This window comes from the organism of the source record quoted next, unplaced genomic scaffold (genome assembly GCF_019419815.1).
Source record: "Pyrus x bretschneideri cultivar Hongxiangsu unplaced genomic scaffold, Pyrus_bretschneideri_v1 Contig119, whole genome shotgun sequence".
Lineage (NCBI taxonomy): Eukaryota > Viridiplantae > Streptophyta > Magnoliopsida > Rosales > Rosaceae > Pyrus > Pyrus x bretschneideri.
The window spans coordinates 533904-557366 of record NW_025999412.1 but is presented as its reverse complement, the minus strand read 5'-3'; the positions used below and the strand labels follow the sequence as shown (position 1 = coordinate 557366).

General features: G+C 39.4%; 1 pseudogene; it reads left to right on the top strand.

The window, feature by feature from the left end:
* The first annotated feature begins 13002 nt into the window (after positions 1–13002).
* Positions 13003–13928, top strand: LOC103937865 (annotated as a pseudogene).
* The last annotated feature ends 9535 nt before the right edge of the window (positions 13929–23463 follow it).

Below are 23463 nucleotides of genomic sequence, written 5' to 3'. Positions count from 1 at the left end.
TGCATAAGGGCACGACATTGTTTAATCCCGAGGTTGAAAGTTCCTTAATTGTTCAATTGTCCACAGCCATGTCTTGTTCTTCCTCTTCCTCTTCTTCTTCCTCAATTTCGGATTCAGAGCTAGAACTAGGTGGATTGGGTTCTGGTTGCTTCCTCTTCCTTCTCAAAGTTCTTTCAAAATCGTCATTAAACTCCAATATATGTGCACGAACAGATTGAGAATGTCGAGTAATAAACTAGTACCTAAAACAAAGTAAACAAAACAAAACTAATTCAAAAACACAAGAAAAGCAAAAACAGAATCAAAAGGGAGATTCGCAATTTTGCTAATCCCGGGCAATGACGCCAAAATTTGATGTGATATCTTTTAACACACAAATTAAACCCTCTTTTTGATAGTTGTAGTATGTGAAAGTAGGGATCGTTCTAGGCCAGGGATTAGAAGGGATACTAATCTACACTAGTTCAACTCAAAAATAGAAAACTAGACTCAAACAACTCAACACAAGCTAAACTGACTCAATTAACACAAAACCAAGTTAAATTGACTCACAACATGAACCACAGAGAGGTTTGGACGGAAATTAAACTAAAAAGACTAAGAATACTAAACGGGGGTTGTTTGACGAATTTTAACTAAACCTAAGTAGGCTATAGAAACAAACTAAATGTTGCATGAAATTGGGTGAATTAAAGGGTGAAAAGCTAGCTAGAGGGTCTTTCTCCACACATGACACATACGCATACAAATCGATTTTCAGTTATTATTCCTATAAACCATGAATGACAATACCCCAAATTAATTGTGAACAACACTAATTAACTCTCAGATTTTCCTAATTTCATTGAATTGGACTTAGCGACGCAATCAAATTATTCTTATCAAGTTCCCTATATGAACTGCATGATAGAGATACGTATCAAAGACCATTAAGTTCGATCAAAATCATAAGCATTGACAAGGTATTCGTAACTATGAACTGCATGATACTCCTACCATGGATTTACTTAACACAATCATGACTAGTGATTTCCACTACTTATAAATATAAGTTCATAACTATTGGGTGAAATTCCCTTATATTTTAGCATCAGATTCATGCATGCAAACTAAGTATGCATCCTTAATCAACATACAAGAATAAGTTATATATCAAACAGATAAGTAAATCGCATTCATGTTTTACGAAACAATAACTAGAGGAAATCAATTCATATCACATATATGTTCATGACTTTGAATTCACCTCTAACTAAAACGAAATTAGTTCCACATGTTTGCAATTAAACAAAACCAGTCTAATTTAAACATTGAACTAAATTTAAGGATAGAAAGAACCCAGAAATGCTTCAGCACTCCAATGGCCTTGGATGGCAGGTCATGACACAAGCTCTTCTTCTCCTTCCTTCCTTACCAAGCTGCAGCACAAAGTGTATTTTTCTGATTTTCACTCTAAGGCTCTCTCTCCTTTTGTGTAGCATAAATGTGTATATATATAGGCTAGGGTTCACATCACTAATCCTTGGAGGACAAGGATAGGGCACGGTAGATTTCTAGGGGGAAAAGGATTAGAGTGGTGCGGCATAAATCTAGGCAGAGGATAAGGCTTCTAGAACCAGATATTTAGGTGATTTAATGTGAAATTGATTCCCCCTTGCAACTGGAATTAAGGTAGGATAAGATAAGATAAGCTTGGATAAGGTTTGGATAAGATAAGGTAATTTGGATATGTTTCCTTCTTTTTAGTTGATTCCTTATCTTCCAAGTCTTGAATTAATTTCTCCAGATGTTAAGCACATTCCTAGCCTCTTTTGATCTTCAAAAATGTCCATCCACCTTGTTCCATGCATGTGCTATCCATTCCAAGCCCAAAACTGTTCTAAAATGCTCCAAATTGCCTTTTCTTGCCACTTTTGCCATTTGAACCTACAAACACACAAAAATGGCTTAAAACACTCTAATAAATAGAAACTAACTGAGTAAATGCAAGGAAATAAGTTAACAAAGTCACATAAATATGCTCATATCATGTTGTAATATTGACTGCATCATCTATTTAAGTCATGGACATTCTATACTTTTATTATTTGTTGACATTGACATACAGTCAAGCCTTTTATCTACATTGTAGTTAGCTTACGTTTTCGTGGGATCTACTTTATAGTGTATTTTTAATCATCTATCTTTAATGTCTTACTTAAAAATTCATGTCTACCAAAAATCTTCCAAATTCAAAACCATATAACCGTTGGATTATATTAGTGTTTCTTTGTAGAACTTTATTCGTCCGTTTTCTTCACTACAAATGAATATCTTAATGGATTTGACTTTATCTAATTTCTTGGAATGATGATTTATGAATGATGCACTAAAATATAGACGATTCAGATCGTTGAAATACATTACAAAGTGAGCTTTATAAAATGAGTATCAAAATATGTGTCAAAAGTGTGTGTCCCCAAATCCTTATATATATATATATACAGTGAGCTGGTGGTTGAAGGATACATTGAAGTGGAACTTACAACCTATGATCCGCCTGGCCATTATTTCTCCTTTCAAGTGTATATATGCATAGTTTAGGGAAAATTACATAAAATTATCTCAACTATATGTAAGTCACATAACAATCTCATACCTCATGTTTTAAACATTGTAATGTCATACCTTATCTTATGAGTTTGTTGCAATGTCACACCTCCGTCAACTTTTCTGTTAATTTTTCTGTTAAATGCTGATGTGACATGAGCAGTGCCAGCTCTTTTCTAATTTGGAATAAAAAATTAATTATTAATAATATATTATTTTTTATTTATTTAAAAATTAATATTAATTATAAACAAAGAATAATTTATTGCATCCACTAATACGTACATGCATGCATGATTGCAGATTTATTTTTTATTTTTATTTTTTTTTTGAAACAGATTGCAGATTATATTACCATCGGCAAGAGCCTTTTTTTTATTATTATTATTAGTTTTTATTTCGAGAAAGGAATTTCAAAAAGGCTAAGAGGATACAGATCCATCACCAAGAGAAGCCTCCAACCACGGAGGAGCTTCTTCCATCCACACATTACACGAACTATAAATTTTGCCAATATATGAGCAACAAAAAACATCGTCGTGCAATATAAAAGTAAATTAAGTGGAGAAAGCTTTAGATGTTCTACCAGAAGCATATGCATAGTGTTAGTTGTTTCTTCTTTTTTATCTTTTATTCATGATAGATAAAAATTAAACTCTTGTTGTGAGTCTGGAAAATCTCCGTATGTGAGTAAAATTAAGAGCCTGGCAAACATGAAATCAGTTTAGAAATGTAGTGCTAGATCAACCATAATTAATATTAGAAATAGTTTTAATAACTTGCAAAACACCTCCTTGATTTTGTCTCTAGCTAGTATATACAAACTTAAGCATGATACGTGATAGCATAATAATATATATTCCACTTTAGAAAGGCATTAGGTGAACCTCGTCACACTCTGAAAGCTTTTTCGACCACTTTTCAGAACATATACATCTCGCCCAACTTGGATGATCACTTTCAGTCGACCTACTTCTCTCATCAGTTTGAATTAAAACTTTCTTTCCCCACCTTTCTATATAGTCTTTGGCTCAGCTCAGCATCATTATTAAAAGGTCTTGCTTTGTAGTGATCGGTTCCTTCGTAGGGAAAAAGTTTATTTCCCACTACCATACAATGCCTTTTCAAGCCCTCCCACCCTTGCAATAATAGAGGAACCATAATAATCCTAATGAAACCTTCTTTTGTTTTTTCTTCTTCCCTCCAAGTAAGGATTGATAGATCCACCAATAACCCTAGTTCCAAGGATTTTCCAAGTTGGCACTCATGTGATTAATTCGTTAGAATTATGAATCAAATAATATTTATTTAAATGTTTGATTTAGTTTAGCAATTGATACACAACATATAATCTAGTTTAAGTGATAAGAGAGGTGTGGCGTATTGTGTTAAGCATTAAATAGGCTTGTGATTCAATTCCTTACAATATTTTTTTTTCATAAAAATATAATATATGAGGGTGAGAGAATAAATTAATTACAAATTCATCATTCTTGAAATTCAAATCTAAAACCCTCCATTTACAAATAAAAAAATACCATTACATCATAATACTAAACAGAAATTCCATACAATATTAAAACAAGTACAAAAAAAAAAAAAAGGAATTCTCCAAAAAAGTCTTATTGATGGAATATCATGACACAAAGGGCCCGTAACTCTTTTCACTAGTGCAAGGAAAACACCACGTAGCCCTTCTTTTCTTTTGTTTTTATATGCGACAATCATGTCACCAAGGTCAAACTTTGAGCATAAAATAGCTACAAATCATTCACAGCTGGGAAGAATTGTGAATTGAGAGTCATCCCCTCCAAAAGGTTTTTGGTAGATTCTTGCACTCGAAGCAAGCAAGACTTTGAAGCCCCCCCTCCTTTTTTCCATCCCTCCTTTTTAGTTTAGAATAAAGAAAAAGTGGCCTTGCCTTTTCATGAGGAATGAATTCGATCGGCGAGAGGAGCACCAATCAAGCAAAAGATGACCATTGGTTCTCCTTTAATTTCACCAGTGTACTATCATCTAGGTTTTCTTTTTCTTTTTTGCGTTGATTGTATCATCTATTTGATTAAAAGAAACTACAGGAAAAAGTTTAAATTGTGATGTCAAATGCTGAATCAACTTTTTTGTTTTTCCCTTCAAAAGTGTCCAAAAAGGAGAAAACAGGGAGAGTATTATTAAAACAGTTACATTAGGACTGGAATTTGTTTGACAAAATGTTAAAAAAAGACGGAAAATTGGCAAAAAAATAGTTTGAATTATTAATTTTCTGAACAAAAGTTCAAAAGAGAAATCGGAAGTGAAGTTCAAATCTTGATGGAAGTTTGGCAGTTTACACCAATAACATGTGAAGTGTCCGAAAGAGTATATTATTACATCTACATAAAAATAGATCAATTCCAATTCTGTATACAGGTTTTAGAAAATTATTTACATCTTCTCTATATTCAGGTTTTTGAAAATTATTTATATGATTAAAGGATATATAGTTTGTTTATTAAGTGTAAAAATCTTGATGATGGGGCCACCGCCCATCAAAGTTTACTTCAAATTAGCTGATTAACTTTCTTCATTCCCCAATGACTATTGAAATATGCCGAATCTCCACCTCAAAAACATTGTTGAAAGAACATGCATTCCCTAATGACCTTCCTTTTTGGTTTCATTGGATCATCAATTTGCTTTTATTTTTTGGAGTTATGGAATCCTTAAGAGTACTAACAATAGAGAATCCCACTTAGAACAGAAGAAAAGCTACCTTTTTTCGGAGGAGGATTATCTACCTTGATAATCTCTTTACCCTTCCATACCCTTCTATTTGAACGGTCACGGTTAAGCCACATTAACATTTTATATTAATTTTTTTTATAAAGATAATAAGACAAAAAATAATGTATGAGAGGAAGGGATAAAAATAGGATGTGAATAGGAGGGTAGAGAATCTTCCTCCCTTTTTTTCCATTGATGGTGTGCAAAATTGGTTTTGTCAAGCACTTATCTCTTCTACTTTACACTTAAAGCATTCAACTTTATGAGAAGAAAGCTACTTTTAACAAAAGCTTTCTAAAGAACGACTGACCCCTTTAAGCACATTGCAAAAGGAAGACATGCCTACGTGAGACTCTTAAACCGTACATTAATGTATCGACAATATTGTTGTGGATTTCAATTAAAACCATAAAGTTATGTTCTAAGAAGTGCTTTTAAAAGTTACGACAAATCTTGAAGATGCTCATCTGCTATAGGACCTACTACATTAATCAATTTATTAATCACTAGTGGTTAACGTGATATATATCTTCATGAATACAAGTATGTTAGTATTTTCTCTCTATTGCTGCTATCATTTATTGTGACAGATCTGTACTGGTAGTTTTGTACGTTTGGCGACTATGTGATCGAACTTATGGGTGTCTACTAGGGGTTTAATGTTATTTGTCTACTTTGCGCAAATTCATTCCAAATCAATTTATTGGTCACTGGAATTATGTACCCAATAACACTTTGTATTTGCTTCGTGTTGATTAATGAAAGACTATGTTATCATTTCTGGTCCAAAAAAAAAAAAAAACAAAAATAACAAAACAAACAAACAAACAATCAATCAAACAATAGCCGGTGGAAAACTAAATAAACATGATAGATCTGAGTTTGTGATATCCAGTCTCGACATTTTTTTTTATTTATTTACGAGTATGCTATTTGTTGATTTTCACATTTTGAGATAAGACTTGGTGCATTTTGTTAGGTATTGGGTTGACGAATCTAGTGTTGTTGTCCCAGTAGGGCCATTTAGACTAACATTTGACTTTTTATTCAACATGCCCCAAATTATTCTAGTGTCTCGTTTATCTATAGAATTTTGAGTTAAGACTTGTGCGTTTTGTTAGGCATTGGTTGTGTCTGAGTGCTTAGAACTTCATGTGAGTTGGTAGTAGTCTAAACTCAAGGTGAGTGATTTTAATATTATGTGATAAACTATTTTGCATATGAAAATTTCATGTTAATATACTTTGTGGATATAAAGTGAATTTATAGATGTGTTTAATGCCAGCCATCGATCTACTTTGTGAAATATATGTTTGTATGTATGTTTGAAATGTTTCAAGCTGAGAGGGCTAGTAGATGATCGATACCCTAGAATACTTTCTTTCAAGCTGAGAAGGCTAGTAGATGATCGATACCCTGGAATACTTTCTTTCTAATTTTGTGTGTATGGATCTTAAAAGCCTAGTGTTATACCTTTCTTTTTTATTCCATGAGATGCTTGTAGACATCAAAATTTCGGTGAAATAAATGTTGACCAAAAATTAAAATTTCAACGCTCGCATATCACATAAATTTTACATGTAGCGTGTGACTCAACGAAAAATCGAAATAAATTGGAAAAGTCATCAAATATGACACGTGTCAATACCTGGCAGAAACGATTTATTTCATCTGATTATTTAAATCCAAAAATCAAGTTTTGGAATTCTATAAATATGAGGCCAAAGGCATTCATTTGGGGGGAAGAAGGAAGGAGAAGGAGAAAGGAAAAGAAGAAGGAAGGGGAAGAAGGAAGGAGAAGGAGAAAGGAAAAGAAGAAGGAAGGAGAAGGAGAAAGGAAAAGAAGAAAAGGAGGAAGGAAGAAAGAAAGAAGCCTTGAAACTCTAAAGCTCTCAAGCAAATCCCGAAGGATCAAGAAAGCAATCTTCGTTCTTCGTCAAATCCACCTTCAAGATCAAGCCCCGACGGCCCTTGAAGAACTTCCACCAACTCAAGATCAAGCCCCGACGGCCCTTGAGGAAAGTGTTCATCGTTCATCATCCGTTCAATTCAAGATCAAGCCCCGACGGCCCTTGAAGAACTTCCACCAACTCAAGATCAAGCCCCGACGGCCCTTGAAGAAAGTGTTCATCGTTCATCATCCGTTCAATTCAAGATCAAGCCCCGACGGCCCTTGAAGAACTTCCACCAACTCAAGATCAAGCCCCGACGGCCCTTGAGGAAAGTGTTCATCGTTCATCATCCGTTCAGTTCAAGATCAAGCCCCAACGCCCTTGAAGAACTTCCACCAACTCAAGATCAAGCCCCGACGGCCCTTGAAGATCCGTTCATCCTAAGATCAAGCCCCAACGGCCCCTTTGGATCAACAACCTCAACAAATCCACACATCCGTTCATCCTTCAAGATTAAGCCCAGAAACCCTTGAAGATCCGTTCATCCTAAGATCAAGCCCCAACGGCCCCTTTGGATCAACAACCTCAACAAATCCACACATCCGTTCATCCTTCAAGATTAAGCCCAAAAGCCCTTGAAGATCCGTTCATCCATCAACCTTCAAGATCAAGCCCAACGCCCCTTGAAGAACCATTCATCAGCTGTGCATCCTTAGATCAAGCCCCGACGGCCCTTTGGATCAACAACTCATCCACAAACCCACACCCTACGAAGATAGAATCAGAGGACCAAATTACAAAGAGATTGTAACCCCAAAATCATTAATACAAAATATTATTTTGTACACGTATTCTTGTCGCTTGTTTCAGGAATTTCTCGTGTTTACAAATTTGGCACGCCCAGTGGGACAATCTCTACCTCTCATCTCTATCCTCATATCATCAAAAACGCAAATGGCATCAAGAAAGGATCAAGCTGTTCCTGCAATCAAAGCAAAGAACAAGAACATCATCGCCGCAAGTGGTGATATTTCGGGCATCATAACCCGAAGTAAGGCAAGAGATCTTTTTGCCGCGGCTTCCGCCCCTGCATTAACTCTGTCAAAGGAACAAGAGCACCTGAGGTACGAGCCTGTGATCACCCTAGCCTCGCTAAGGGCATCAAAAGGGGAGAGCCCAAGGAAATACTCAGAGTCCCTACTCTCCGACGCTGATTCAAGCGGCAGTACAACCATGCAAGTCATGACCACTGGAGCAACTTCAATCGAGGAGCAGCTAGCTCAGATGAATGAAGCAATTGCAAAGCTCACACGGACTGTGGAAGAGAAGGACTTGCAGATTGCCGCACTCGTCAACCAACTAGATGCGCAGCTCGACGTGAAAGTCGACCCAATTGTTGGCCTATTAAAGAAAGAAGGCGACGAAGAAGAGGAGCCTCCAGCAGAGAAAGTCGAAGAGAAGCTGAAACTAGACCAAGCAACGGCGTCCATGGGATCTCTCTCTATCCAGCAACTACAGGAGATGATTGCAAGCACTATCAAGACACAGTACGAAGGAAGCTCGCATGACTCCGTACTGTACTCAAAGCCTTACTCCAAGAAGATTGATGCTTTGAAGATGCCAAGGGGTTATCAGCCCCCAAAATTCATGCAGTTCGATGGAAAAGGCAACCCGAAGCAACATGTTGCCCATTTCATTGAGACTTGCAACAATGCTGGGACAAAGGGAGACTACCTCGTCAAACAGTTCGTGCGTTCGCTGAAAAGTAACGCTTTTGACTGGTACACTGACCTCGAACCTGAGTCTATCAACAGTTGGGACCAGCTAGAAAGGGAATTCCTCAACCGTTTCTACAGCACTCGTCGTACTGTAAGCATGCTAGAGCTGACCAGCACGAAACAGTGGAAAGATGAACCTGTCGTCAACTACATAAATAGATGGCGTTCTTTAAGTCTGGATTGCAAAGATCGGCTTTCTGAAACCTCTGCCATTGAGATGTGCGTTCAAGGCATGCAGTGGGGACTACACTACATCCTTCAAGGCATCAAACCACGAACATTCGAGGAGTTAGCCACCCGCGCCCATGACATGGAGTTAAGCATCAACCGTCATGGGAAGAAAGAACAGATCGCCGACTACAAGAATGACAAAGTTTTGGGGCCAAAGGTGGATAAGGCTACATGGAAACCCACCAAGGAAGCAATGACGGTCAACACAACTCCAGTCAAAATCCCTACACGAAGCAAGGCGATTCAAACCAAAGCTTTTCGTGATCAAGAGACACGTAGACGCACTTTGAAGGAGCTTGAGGAGAAGACTTATCCATTCCCCGACTCTGACGTGGTTGCCATGTTGAAAGACTTGCTTGACAAAAAGGTGATCAACCTCCCTGAGTGCAAACGGCCAGAAGAGATGAACCGTACTGACAGTCCAAGGTACTGCAAATTCCACCGCTTCATTAGTCATTCGACGGAAAAGTGCTTTGTGCTAAAAGATCTCATCATGAAGTTGGCTCAGAAAGGGATCATCGAGCTAGATCTTAATGATGTGGTGAAGTCAAACTATACCACCGTCACTTCTGGCTCTTTGAACTCAAAATCTTCACCTCAACCGCTGGGGGCATGCCCCAAAACCATGTCAGTCAAGTCAAGTGAAGTTGAAGGATGGACTTATGTCACTCCAAAGAAAATGCACAAGAAACATGGGTCTCCTCCACAAGTTCGCCAATCGGAAAGGGGGCAAAGCAGCTACCGTCAACCTTCAAAGCTACATGAAAGTATTGAGGATGATGAAGTTATGACACAAAGATCGTCCGTTGCCATCACAATGCGCGATTTCTTCCCCAAAGACTTCTTCAATCACTCAGTCAAGAATCCTTGCTATAAAGATTGCAAGGAATGCTTCTCTAAGATCGTTTGACAAATTCAAAAAGCTCCTCGTTCGCACGAGCCTAAAAGGCGACAACCAAAGCTCCTTGTCCGCACGAGCATAAAAGGCGACAACAAACGCTCCTTGCCTGCATGAGCTGAAAATGCAAACGGCACCAAGACGCTCCTGGCCCGCAAGAGCATAAACTGTGTACGGCAAAATCATCACCAAAATCATCATCAAAATCATCATCAAAACCATCACTCATTTGAACTACGTTATGACTTGATCTCTTCTTTGGAAGAGTACGTAGGCAACTTGAAACTTCAAAACTTCAAGTACAGTCACATCAAAATAAATAAATAAATGTTTCGTTAAAGAAAGTCAATTTTATTACAAAAGAAAAGAAAAAAAAAAAAAATACATATGTTACTATGTATTAGAAAAAAAATATATATTCTCTACTCAAAAAAAAAAAAAAAAAAAAAAAAAAAAAAATTATACATGTGGGTTTGCCTACACTTAAGACCCATGCCAACTCAAAGAAACAGAAGTTGAAGTCCACAAAAAGGAGCAGCCCAAATCCAGGCCCAGTGCCATCATCATCCCCAGCTCGCTTGAGCAGCCAGATTTCACTAGCCCAAATCCAGGCCCAGTGCCATCATCATCCCCAGCTCGCTTGAGCAGCCAGATTTCACTAGCCCAAATCCAGGCCCAGCTCTCTCTCTCTCTCTCTCTAATTTGTGGTCGAGTCATTCACCGAGTCACTCACACCCACCGCCACAGAAAATTAGAAGACATAAACAGAAGAGGAAACAAGGAGAAGAAGCTCTCCCACCTTTCACAATGCTCTGTTTCTCCACGGGCCAGAGTATGGAACGCCACGTCATCGCCGTCGTGCTTCTCCTTTCCGTCTTTTCATCTCTAGCAGATGCGGGCTCAGTGGGAGTGAACTATGGCAGAATCGCAGACAACCTGCCGTCGGCGTACAAGGCGGTGCAACTTTTTACTCTGCCCTCCTCCACATCAAAAACAAAAAAAAAAAAAAAAAAAAATAATAATAATAAATTGTTTCATTTTCCGTCCGTCGTGCCAGTTCAGATTCCGGACGATTTATCCAAAAAAAAAAATCTCAGAAAAAACCAAAATTCAGTCGCAGTTTCATTTCCGGTCCTCAGGATGCTGCGAGGGCACTGGAAGTTCTAAACTTCACTCCACTGAATAACAAATCAATCAGAATTATGTATTCACACTCGGACCCAGTTCAGCTGAAGCGGAGCTTGCAGCGGCTCGGGGAGTTGGCGAAGAGCGAGAGTTTCAAGGCCAAGGCGGCGCTGCTGGTGCTTGTTGGGAGCATTGTTGGTGCCGGTGGCGCGTCTAGCCAAGGCGCGTTGGACTGGCTTGTGCCCTGCGGGGTTGAGTTCCTGTTGCAACCAAGAATTCCAGAGAGAGAGGTGCAGAGAGAAGAGAAGATCACAAGCTCTGAACCTCATATATGGCCCAGCAATCCAACGGCGGCAGCGATCTGGGCACTCAACAGCAGCACCACCAGCAGCAGGGGAAGCACACCATCTTCCATGATTTTCTGGGCATGAAGCCTGGAGATTCCCCTGTGGTTTTAGCCCCAAAAGCCTCCACCAGATCGGATCCCTCAGCTGCCCCGCCGCCTTCAACTTGTCGCAAGGGTTCCACAATGCCACCTCCGACACTACTACCACCCTCGCTCCCTTCAATCTCAAGAGTTTCATCAGACCTGAAAGTGGCCCCAGAAAACTTGGATCTTCTAACCAGCTGCAGGAGAAGAAAGATTCCCCTCAAAAAAAAAAAAAAAAAAAAAAAAAAAAAAATATATATATATATATATATATATATATATTCTCTATTCAAAAAAAAAAAAAAAAAAAAAAAAAAAAAAAAAAAAAAAAGTACATACGTTGTTATGTGTTAAAAAAAAGAGAAAAAAATAAAAAAAAAAAAAAAGAAGGAAATATATACAATATATATATACAAATCCAGGCCCACATAACTTCCCCATTCTTTCCCCAAAATTTTAATTCAACCACACCACTCCCATTGAGCCCGACTCTCTTTCCTCCGCCGATCCGAGCTCGTCAACTCACTCCAGCATCTCACAACCCCAGATGAAGAACCGATCAGCTGAATCTCTAGGATTGGATCCCTGAACTCGCTCGCTCACTCACTCGCTCAAAAATGGCGAGTCGACTCGTTCTCGCGTTCGCACTCAGCGCTCTCCTCTTCTTCTCCCACTCGATTTTCTGCAAGGAATCGCATCCCATCGACGACGACGATGAGGATCTCAGCTTCCTCGAGGAGCCCACCGTATCCCAGTTCACTCTCCCACATAACTCTCTGCATTTCTGCTCAGCCCACCCACCATATCACTCGACACACCCACAGACGCCATGGACCTCCTCCTCCTGGAAAAGACCCTTCTGGGTCTCTTCGTCGCGGTCATCGTTGCCATCACCATTTCAAAACTCCGCGGCAAGAAATTCAGGCTCCCGCCGGTTCCCTCACCTCACCAGACTCGGCCGCGACTCGGCCCGAGTGAACTCGCTCCTCCCGTAGCAGCGCCGCCAGCCGCAAGAAGCAACAACCATCATTGCCGCTGTCAATTCCTACAACCGCAACGGTCGCCGTCAAAAGCCCAGCCACGAATAACAGCAGATATCAACTCTGCCTGCCCCCGACTGCAGTGTACCCCTCTCAGATCTCCAGATCCGATGAACTCGATCACATCAAGAAATCTTACCGACGGCCGGTGTTACTCCTCCACCCGGGTCAAGAGCAGTCCATCCTGAGGTTGATTATGAGTGACATCCAAGACCCCTGTTGTCGTCGTCAAGGGAAATACAGAAACACGGCTGTTTAGAGTTCAAGGAGGTTGGGTTTTGCTGGGCTCCAATGGCTCTCCTCTGCGAATCGGCCGGAGGCAAGCATTGAGTGCATTCTGGTTATACTTAGTAAGGAAACATGAAATTTGAGTTAAAGAGATGGAGATCCATTTCCCCGCTTCAATTGAAAACGAAATCAGCGGGACGTTTTGTATATTTCCCAAATCAAAGTCCGATAGCGCTGAACCAGGAAAAGCACCAGTTTATCTCAATGTATATGATTTGACTCCCATGAATGGCTATGTCTATTGGGCAGGCTTTGGAATTTTTCACTCTGGTGTTGAAGTTCATGGTGTAGAATATACATTCGGAGCACATGACTACCCTGCAAGTGGCGTTTTTGAGGTTGAACCTCGCCAATGCCCAGGGTTCAAGTTCAGGAAGTCTATTTTAATTGGAACAACATGCTTGGACCCTACTCAGGGATATTTGTCGCAAGCTCACTGGAAAATCAATTCCTAAATGGGTGAATCGACTGGCAAGAATAGGTTCAGTATGCAACTGCGTACTTCCGGAATCTCTGAAGATTTCTGCTGTACAACACGACCCAAACCACCAACCATACGACAGCGAGAAGAAGAGCTTGAGAAGCACCTTCAGTTGCCTGTCTTCTATCTCGATGAGGCAGAAGAAATTATCATCATCTTCGTTATTTCTGCAGTCGCCCCTGAAAGGCTGCTTACCGCCATGGGAATTGCGAAGGTCGTTGAATGGTTCGCCGCCAAGAAAGATGAGAAAGCCGTCAACGCCGCTCGCCGCTCCGGAGCTGAGATCGAAACCCTCAAGAAAGCTGCTGCTGGGACAAATAAAGCTGCCTCCAGCAGCACTACTTTGAACACGAGGAAGCTTGACGAGGAAACGGAGAACCTTGCTCATGAACGGGTGCCAAGTGAGCTGAAAAAAAAAAAAAAAAGCTATCATGCAAGCTCGAACTGATAAGAAGCTTACCCAGGCTCAACTTGCTCAGATCATCAATGAGAAGCCTCAAGTGATCCAAGAGTACGAATCTGGGAAGGCGATCCCAAATCAGCAGGTCTTGACTCTCTTGTCCTCGGAGAAGGTCAAATTCTTGCCCAGGTGAAACAAGTTGTTAAAGTCGGCCAAGGAGTTGTTGGCTTTGGTAGAAACATCAGTAGGCTGTCCAAGCACGCAATCACTGTGGGAAAGCGGGTTAGAACTGAAACAAACATTGCTGCTGGGGCAGTTTCTGTAAGCTCTGCTTCTGTTGAACTTGCCTTGATGAAGCTTCCTGCACCATCACATGCTACTGCAAGAATGTTGGTGATTGGTGCGGGCAAAATGGGAAAGCTTGTGATCAAACACTTGGTAGCAAAAGGTTGCACAAAGATGGTTGTTGTGAATAGGACTGAGGAGAGAGTGGCATCCATCCGTGAGGAGCTGAAGGGTATTGAGCTCATTTACAAGCTTCTTACAGAAATGCTTACCTGTTGCAACCGAGGACAATGACAGAGAGGAAGCAGCTGTGCTGGAAGATGGAACAAAGATAGCAGATGAAGATGACCAGACGAAGCAGGACGTGACTTCAGCTGCACCAGCGGAAAATAATGATGAGTTGTCTGATCCTTTTGGGCTTGATGCATTTTTAACTTCTTCCTCTCCATCCATGCAGCTCCTCGCCTGCAAGGACCTCGAGCTCGTCATTCTGGCCACCTTGATCAAAATCAACGAAGAGCTTCATGGACCGCTGTCAAACGACTAGCCGGTCTTCAAACTCGACGCCTTACACTCTGCCTCAAGATCTGGCTGCTTCTGCACCTTCGCCATGGCTGCTGCCCTTGAATGTGATCAACAAAATCAAAGTTTGTCAACTCACATCCAAAGATTTCATCCGTCTGCTTGCCTCTGCTGCTGCCTTTGAATGTGATTGACAAAATCAAAGTTTGTCAACTCACACCCAAAGATCTCCTCCGTCTTCTCTGGGACTCGCCTGGGTTTTCACCCACGAACTCAGCCTTGCAGATGGCCTTATAAAGAAAAAAAAAAAAAAAAAAAAAAAAAAAAAAAAAAAAAAAAAAAAAAAAAGTAGCAATGATTATGCCGGGAAGCATATTTCAAAAGAATAATAAAAAAAAAAAAAAATCAATGATGATGCTGGAAGCATCTTTCAAAGAAAAATAAAAAATATATATATATATATATAATAAAAAAAAATAAAAAAATAAAAAAAAAAGAAAAAAAAAACGATGGTGGTGCTTCTGGCACCATCTGAAATATATATATATATATATAAATGAATGGTGGATCAGCGCCACCGAAAGCAAAGAAAAGAATAAAAAATGGTGATGGACGGTGATGTACATGTTTTATCTGTATTTAGCATAATACACTAAATAAAACAAAGCATGTTCATTGATTTTCAAGAAATTACAAATGTGTACAAAAAAAAAAAAAAAAAAAAAAAAAAAAAAAAAGAAAAGTTGAAGCTTTCACAAAGGATGTGTACGTGAAGCCCCACTACGTGGCAACACTCTCGGAGCAGAAGGCATTGGAGCAAGAGGCATCGGAGATAGAGCATTCGAGGCCTCAATACTTGGCGGAACGCTGGATGACCCAGGAAAGAGGTGCCTCTGGAAGAAAGCTGCAAACCGTTGACGATCATCAAGCTCCTCAAGCTTCCTCTTCATGCCCGACGAATAGTTATTTGCAAGCACATGCAAACTTCTATTCTCGTACTTAAGCTGTTTAATCTCCTGCTTAAGATCTTCCACCTCTGCCATCAATGATTCCACTTGACGGGACCGAGCAAGCAGGCGTTGGCCCATGTTGGACACAGAGCCCGCACACTGAACACTAAGAGCGAGGGACTCTTGAACGGCCAACTCATCGGACCGTCCTGACAGCAGCCTACTATCTTTTGGAGTAAGGAGGTTCCTAGCTACTATTGTAGCTGTTGTGGCGTCCTGCATCACTGAGTCTTCACCTGTAAGAGGACCGTCAGAAGATAAGAAAGAAGGACACCATACATTACCTTGAAGCGGCGCAACCGGATCACTGCTGAGACTCAATTCTAAGCTAAGGTTCGATGGGTTAGCCATTTTTTTTTCAAAGGTGTTAAAAGAGATGGGTGGATGGAGTTAAAACTCAAAAGGCCGGAGATGATCTTCAGGAATGAGCAACCTTCGAAGTTGTGCATGTTAGAGGTGATCAATACCTCTATAAAAACGAAGAGGCGCTTGCTCAGAGATCGAAAGGCCGCTTGTTCAAAAAAAAAAAAAAAAAAAAAAAAAAAAAAAAAAAAAAAAAAAAAAAAAAAAGTGAAGAGACATCGCTCTGCAAATCTCAAAAGCTGGATTTTCCGGCGTAAGTTAGGCGACGCTTTCTCGGCTTTCCAGAAAACGCGTTCAACTTTGTCAAAAGATCTCTGACAAAGTTGAAAACACGTGGAGGCTGGCGACGCTTTCGCGGCTTTCAGAGCACGGGTGCCACTTTGTCAAAAGATCTTCGACAAAGTTGAAATCACGTGGAGGCTGGCGACGCTTTCGCGGCTTTTCAGAGCACGGGTGCCACTTGGTCAAAATATCACGTGGAGGTCATCATCGCAGCTACACATCTTTAGCTGACGAGCGCAAAGTTCGGCGACGCTTTCTCTGCTTTTCAAAAAACGCGTGCCACTTTGTCAAAAGAGACGCTCGTTCAGAAATCGAAGAGGCGTCAAAGAGGTGTATTCAAAGATCGAAGAGTCGTCACTATTTCAAAAAGCCGAATTTGCGGAATCAAAACCTTTGTCGACAAGGGTAAAAGAACAGTACCACCACTTGCTATTGGGAAATCCCTATATATGTCGACCTTCATCTTTTATGGCAAGACAAACCTGCAAACAAGAAAAAAAGCCCAACTCTTCCTCACCTCCGAGAGTACACTCCCAGCAAAACATCTCAAAATACTCAATTTTTTCCTCTTCCCCAAAGATGATACCAGATGCCTGGAGTACAGATGACCCAGGAGGAAACGGTAGATGGAAGCATGTGCTGATTCATTCACCGCTTCTTCAAAAGCAAAAGTATCTCATATCATCAAGGGCGAAAGCAAAGGTATCTCATATCATGCTTTTTCCCTGTCCTTTTCTTTGTCCTTGCTCTTACATGCAGGAAAAGGGGAAATAGAGTTATCAGTCGGAACCTGAAATCAAACTTCCGACCTGGAACTGATTGCCTGGAACCTTTGCCTGGTTGCTTACCTTGCATTGCTCTCGAGTACTCATCGTCGCTGAGAAGTAATGTTTTGAAGCACCATTTAAATGCAAAGGTTGCATTCAACTCCTGCATCAGAAGACGAATACTACACGAGAAGACGCCAAACCTGCATAAGGAAATACCACTTCTGCAAAGGGAGCAAGTAAGACAAGTGAAAATGATACATCAAAGCATGAGGAGACAAGCACAACAAATATATGTGCTGATTCATTCGCTGCTTCTTCAAAAGCAAAGGTATCTTATATCATGCTTTCTCCATGTCCTTTCCTTTGTCCTTGTTATTACTCGCATGGCAAAGTGAAAAGAGCAATCAGACGGCACTTGGAGTCAGTTTTCCGATCTACCCTCTTCAATACGAATTGGGGAAAGATTGAACAAAGAAACAGGTCATCACTTCCACCTCGTGCTTGCCTGCCATGTGTCTGAATCCTGCTACCCAATTCAAGAGTAGCACAAAGGAAAATCAACGGTAGGGGGAGATCAAAAGAATCCTCCAGCCCAGTTCAAGATCAAGCCTCGATGGCCCTTGAAGAAATCACAAGTCCGATTCAAAATCAAGTGTTCACCACCTTTGAATCAAATTCAACTCCAGATCAAAGGAGTAAGTTCAGACCTTCGGAGGAGACCAAAAGAATCCTCCAGCCCAGTTCAAGATTAAGCCTGTGGAAAATCAACGATTGGAGGAAACCAGAAAATCTTCCAGTCGAGTTCAAGATCAAGCCTCGATGGCCCTTGAAGAAATTTCCAGCCCAATTCAAAGATCAAGCCTCGACGGCCCTTGGGTTGACATCTACATTAAGGGACTTCAAAACGCATCTTCTACACGTGACAAGCACATGTCTACGACACGCCTTGAAGTGGGGGCATTTGTAGACATCAAAATTTCGGTGAAATAAATGTTGACCAAAAATTAAAATTTCAACGCTCGCATATCACATAAATTTTACATGTAGCGTGTGACTCAACGAAAAATCGAAATAAATTGGAAAAGTCATCAAATATGACACGTGTCAATACCTGGCAGAAACGATTTATTTCATCTGATTATTTAAATCCAAAAATCAAGTTTTGGAATTCTATAAATATGAGGCCAAAGGCATTCATTTGGGGGAGAAGGAGAAGGGAAGGAAGAAGAAGGAAGGGAAGAGAAGGAAGGAGAAGGAGAAAGGAAAAGAAGAAGGAAGGAGAAGGAGAAAGGAAAAGAAGAAAAGGAGGAAGGAAGAAAGAAAGAAGCCTTGAAACTCTAAAGCTCTCAAGCAAATCCCGAAGGATCAAGAAAGCAATCTTCGTTCTTCGTCAAATCCACCTTCAAGATCAAGCCCCGACGGCCCTTGAAGAACTTCCACCAACTCAAGATCAAGCCCCGACGGCCCTTGAGGAAAGTGTTCATCGTTCATCATCCGTTCAATTCAAGATCAAGCCCCGACGGCCCTTGAAGAACTTCCACCAACTCAAGATCAAGCCCCGACGGCCCTTGAAGAAAGTGTTCATCGTTCATCATCCGTTCAATTCAAGATCAAGCCCCGACGGCCCTTGAAGAACTTCCACCAACTCAAGATCAAGCCCCGACGGCCCTTGAGGAAAGTGTTCATCGTTCATCATCCGTTCAGTTCAAGATCAAGCCCCAACGCCCTTGAAGAACTTCCACCAACTCAAGATCAAGCCCCGACGGCCCTTGAAGATCCGTTCATCCTAAGATCAAGCCCCAACGGCCCCTTTGGATCAACAACCTCAACAAATCCACACATCCGTTCATCCTTCAAGATTAAGCCCAGAAACCCTTGAAGATCCGTTCATCCTAAGATCAAGCCCCAACGGCCCCTTTGGATCAACAACCTCAACAAATCCACACATCCGTTCATCCTTCAAGATTAAGCCCAAAAGCCCTTGAAGATCCGTTCATCCATCAACCTTCAAGATCAAGCCCAACGCCCCTTGAAGAACCATTCATCAGCTGTGCATCCTTAGATCAAGCCCCGACGGCCCTTTGGATCAACAACTCATCCACAAACCCACACCCTACGAAGATAGAATCAGAGGACCAAATTACAAAGAGATTGTAACCCCCAAAATCATTAATACAAAATATTATTTTGTACACGTATTCTTGTCGCTTGTTTCAGGAATTTCTCGTGTTTACAATGCTCTTTACTTTCAGTAGGTTCTATGTGTGGTTCTGGAACGCTACGTTTGTTTGATTCGATGAGAGGTTTTGGAACCCTACATCCTATCAGATTCCATGAGAGGTTCTGGAATCCTACTCCAGTTCCTTGAGAGATTCAAGAACTCGGTGCATGGTCTCTATCCGGTTCCATGAGAGAGGTTTTGGAACCGACTTTGTATATCCTTACTATCCGGTTTCATGAGAGGTTTTGGAATGTGAAACTTTATGACGTCGCTCTAGCCTATTATTTTTTCCAATATGTACCAATTTTCTTTTTAGTTTCCATTTGTACCAAATTTTTTTTTGTGCCATATTTTTAAACTTTTATTTGTACCCATAATTTTTTTAACCCTTTATTTATCCTCATAATTTATTTATAATGTACTCATATTTTGTAGAGAAACTAATAAAAATGATCCATTTTCTTAATCTTTGGACTAAAATAGGATTTTCTGAATATGTACAAAACATGCACACGACATGCACAACAATGTGATAGAAATAGGATTTTTCTAAAACTTGAAATGACCAAAAATCTCAGTCAACATTTTTTCCTTCCTTCTCCAAAAACCTCTCTCGCGACCCTGCTCGACAAACGGCAAAGAGAACCCCTAAACCTCCCAAGCATCGCTCTTTTTGGATCGTCTCTCTCTCTCCCCCTATCTCTTTCTCTCTCTAGCTCGATCATCATCCATTTTTACTTCTAATTACTTGTTTTTTGAATTTAGGGGTTTTTGGATTTGTAGACATGGTAAGTCGAACAAAATAGGAATAGGTAAGAGAGAGAGAGTGTGTAATACTCCGAAAATTTAAATATATGAATTTTATATTCATAATTGTGAATATGTGGGAAAATCGAAAATAAATCAATTTATGGTTATGAAGAATTTAATCGAGAACTTTTAAAGTTTTGTTCCAGAAATTATTATAATTTACGGATCTGTATTATTGAGATTTTATGTTATTTTTGGAGAAATTATATTAATTCATTTAAGTTTAGTTTTAAATTAAACTAGTTATGAAGTTTGGGAATTAATTATTTAAAATTCGTAGGCCTTGCGAATTCACAATTTATATTTTTGAATAGAGCTCGATCTCACAAACGTGTAGACGCAAACCGTTCATGAAACGGAATTATAACCAAGAAGTTATTAACGTTTAAAGTCGAGGACAAAATGGTCAATTTATTATTGAGAAGGCTCCAGATTTCTTTAGCCAAATCTGGGGAAAGCCACGTGTGTAGGGGGGGCTGGTGGAGAGGGTCAATAAGAAAGAAGAGAAAGGAGGGGAAAGGAGACAAAAAAAGGAAAAGGGAACGGATCCCTTTGAGGAACCATAACCCGACCACGGACGGTGAGGTTGGTGTCAAAATGATCTTTACCTCGAAGCCAATCGATCCCTCTATCAATTCCACCCCAAAAATTAGAGAATTTGGCTTTGATTTTACAAAACCCACATTGGACGGTGCGATGGGTTTATCTTCGAATCACCAAAGCCCATGCATTGGTTTGGGCATCGGAGATGTTGTGGAGTCAAATCAAAAACCCCCAAAATCAAGGGTTGCCGATGGGTTCGAGGCAAATTGGAGCCTTTCCAGGACAAATTGGTCTTGGCCGCAAGTATAAAGTTTGCTCTACTCTTTGAGATCTTCAATTTTCTAATTTTTGAGAATTTTTAGAAATAGTTAAATTTTCTAGCGAGCCTGGGTGGCGGGTTTGGTGGCGCACGGCCAGGGGGCCGACATTGTGTTTTTAGGCCAAAATTCATTATTCTAATTATACTTTTGAGACCTAACTGCTATGGTTTGAATATTAATACGAATGTGGTATATGTTGGATTAAATGAATATATTTGGATTTGGTTTGAATTTTTGTATATGTGAACTACGAATGGCTTGATCCCTGTTTAGGGTATGTAGGCAGTCTAATGAGAAGTTAGATGCAGTCATAAAATTAAACGAGGTTAAATAATCAAGAATTTCAATTTAGTTGAGAACTATTCTTAGTTTGGAAAAATTGATCTAAGAGAAGTAAAGGGTAATGAATCGGGAATAAAATTGTTATGTTTTGATAAGAGAATTAAGGTTATAGAACTTGTGGAATTAAGGAACTTAATTAAAGGGTCATGAATATTGGTGGCTAAATAAACAAGAGTTTTATTTTGGGCCTATCAACAAACTTAATTCCCGAAAATAAATATTTCAGGGCCGGGGCATGACAGAGTGAGAGAGAGATTGGATTGTGTTCTCTTTTTTTTTAATTGGTTTTTTTTTTTTGTTTTTTTTTTTTATGTGTTTTTGTGTTTTGTTAATTTTTATTATGGGTTTCAACTTTTGAGTTCTGTGCTTTAATTTTTGGATTCTGGGTCTCAATTTTGCGTTTTAATTTTGAGTTCTGTGTTTTAATTTTTGGATTCTAGATTTTAATTTTTGAGATTCTAGGGCATTTTTGCTATGAATTTTTTGCATTTTTAGCTTAATTTTGATTATTCTTTCTGTTAGCTATTAAGAAATGGGTAATTACTTGGTCAAATTCCCTAGCAGAAAATCCCATGTAGCTTAGTTTTTGGGTGTTAGGAGCTTTCAGTGGAATTCAATCAACATAAACATCCTTATGCTTCTGTGTTCGTGAGTGTGTGTGAATGTTTTAGTTAATACTTCTTGTTTAGTTTGGGCAAATGTGTCTTGATGAAGTGATAAGAAGCTTATTTTGAAACTCTATATCCTCAGACAACTTCAGCTATTTGAAATGCATAAGCATAAAGATTACGTAAAAACTGTCCACTTATTTTGCACAAGATAGGTAGATATTTTATCATATGGGTATTTGTTTTTAATACACTATTGTCTTCTTGATTTGATTTACCTTCCTTATGATTTTTTATTGTTATGAGTATATACAAGGTGTTTGATCTGAAAAATTATACAATGTTGTATTCCATATCGAATAAGCATGTTCAAAAGATTAAGATTAGGTAAGCGTAGTTCAAATGCATCTTTGCAATCATATTTTGTGGACGCACTTGCAATAGTAGTGATTTATGCATTTCATATTCCTTTTGTTATTGCTTAATGGATATATATGAGTATGGATTTTATGAAGCAAACTGAGGAGATTTATATTCATGAATTTGGTTTTTGGAAGTGGGTGCTCTCTTGATTTGATTACTTACCATGCTTTACTTGATGCTTAGGTAAGACAAATTTCTATTAGTGACGCTTATGAGCTTTCAGGTCATTTCAGGGGGATGGCTATGGTCTTCGACTCAGTGGATTATTATATGCTGCCAGACTTAATGATGCTTTGAATTTCTTAAGAGAGACGAACAAGAAAGGTTTGGTTCCAGATGCCTACTTTTCCAACCTTCAATGTTCTTATTAATGGACTTTGTAAGGCTTCTGAACTTGAGGAAGCACATTTATTATTGTACAAAATGGATCTATTATTTAGGTTATGTTGACAAGTTTTGACAATTTTATGGAAACATTGTGACAATTTTAATGTTTTAGCCTCTGTTGAAGGCTCTTGTAAAAGGCAAATTGAAGAAACTTGGAATAGTTTGTATTCAAATGAATATTTTCGTATATTTTCTTATATCTTCTGTAAATCCGTTACTCGGTTCTTTTTTGGGATGTTCTTATCGATTTCGATTTCTTGTGTCTCTTTTGTAGCCTCCATGATTGATTTTGCTAATGAGGAATGTTGTGAGAATTAGTGAGATTTCTAAGTATGTTATTTTCTGTACATTTCAAATGTGCATATTGTGAGCATCCTATGAGCATAGTGTGTACATGCTATGTGCATGTTATGTGCATGGCTTGATCATGTTTTGGGCATTAAACAATGTCAAATTTGGGGTTCTGGTCAATTATTTTAGTCTAATTTTGACCTAATGCTATTAACAAGAACATAGAATCATGCCATGTAGGATTCAAACATATAAAATCAAGTTTTGTAGACTTAAGCATGCTTTATTCATGCTCTATTATGTGCATACTTTCATTCAAGAAAGCAAACATTGTTAATATTACCAAAACTTCTCCATTTTCCATTTACAAA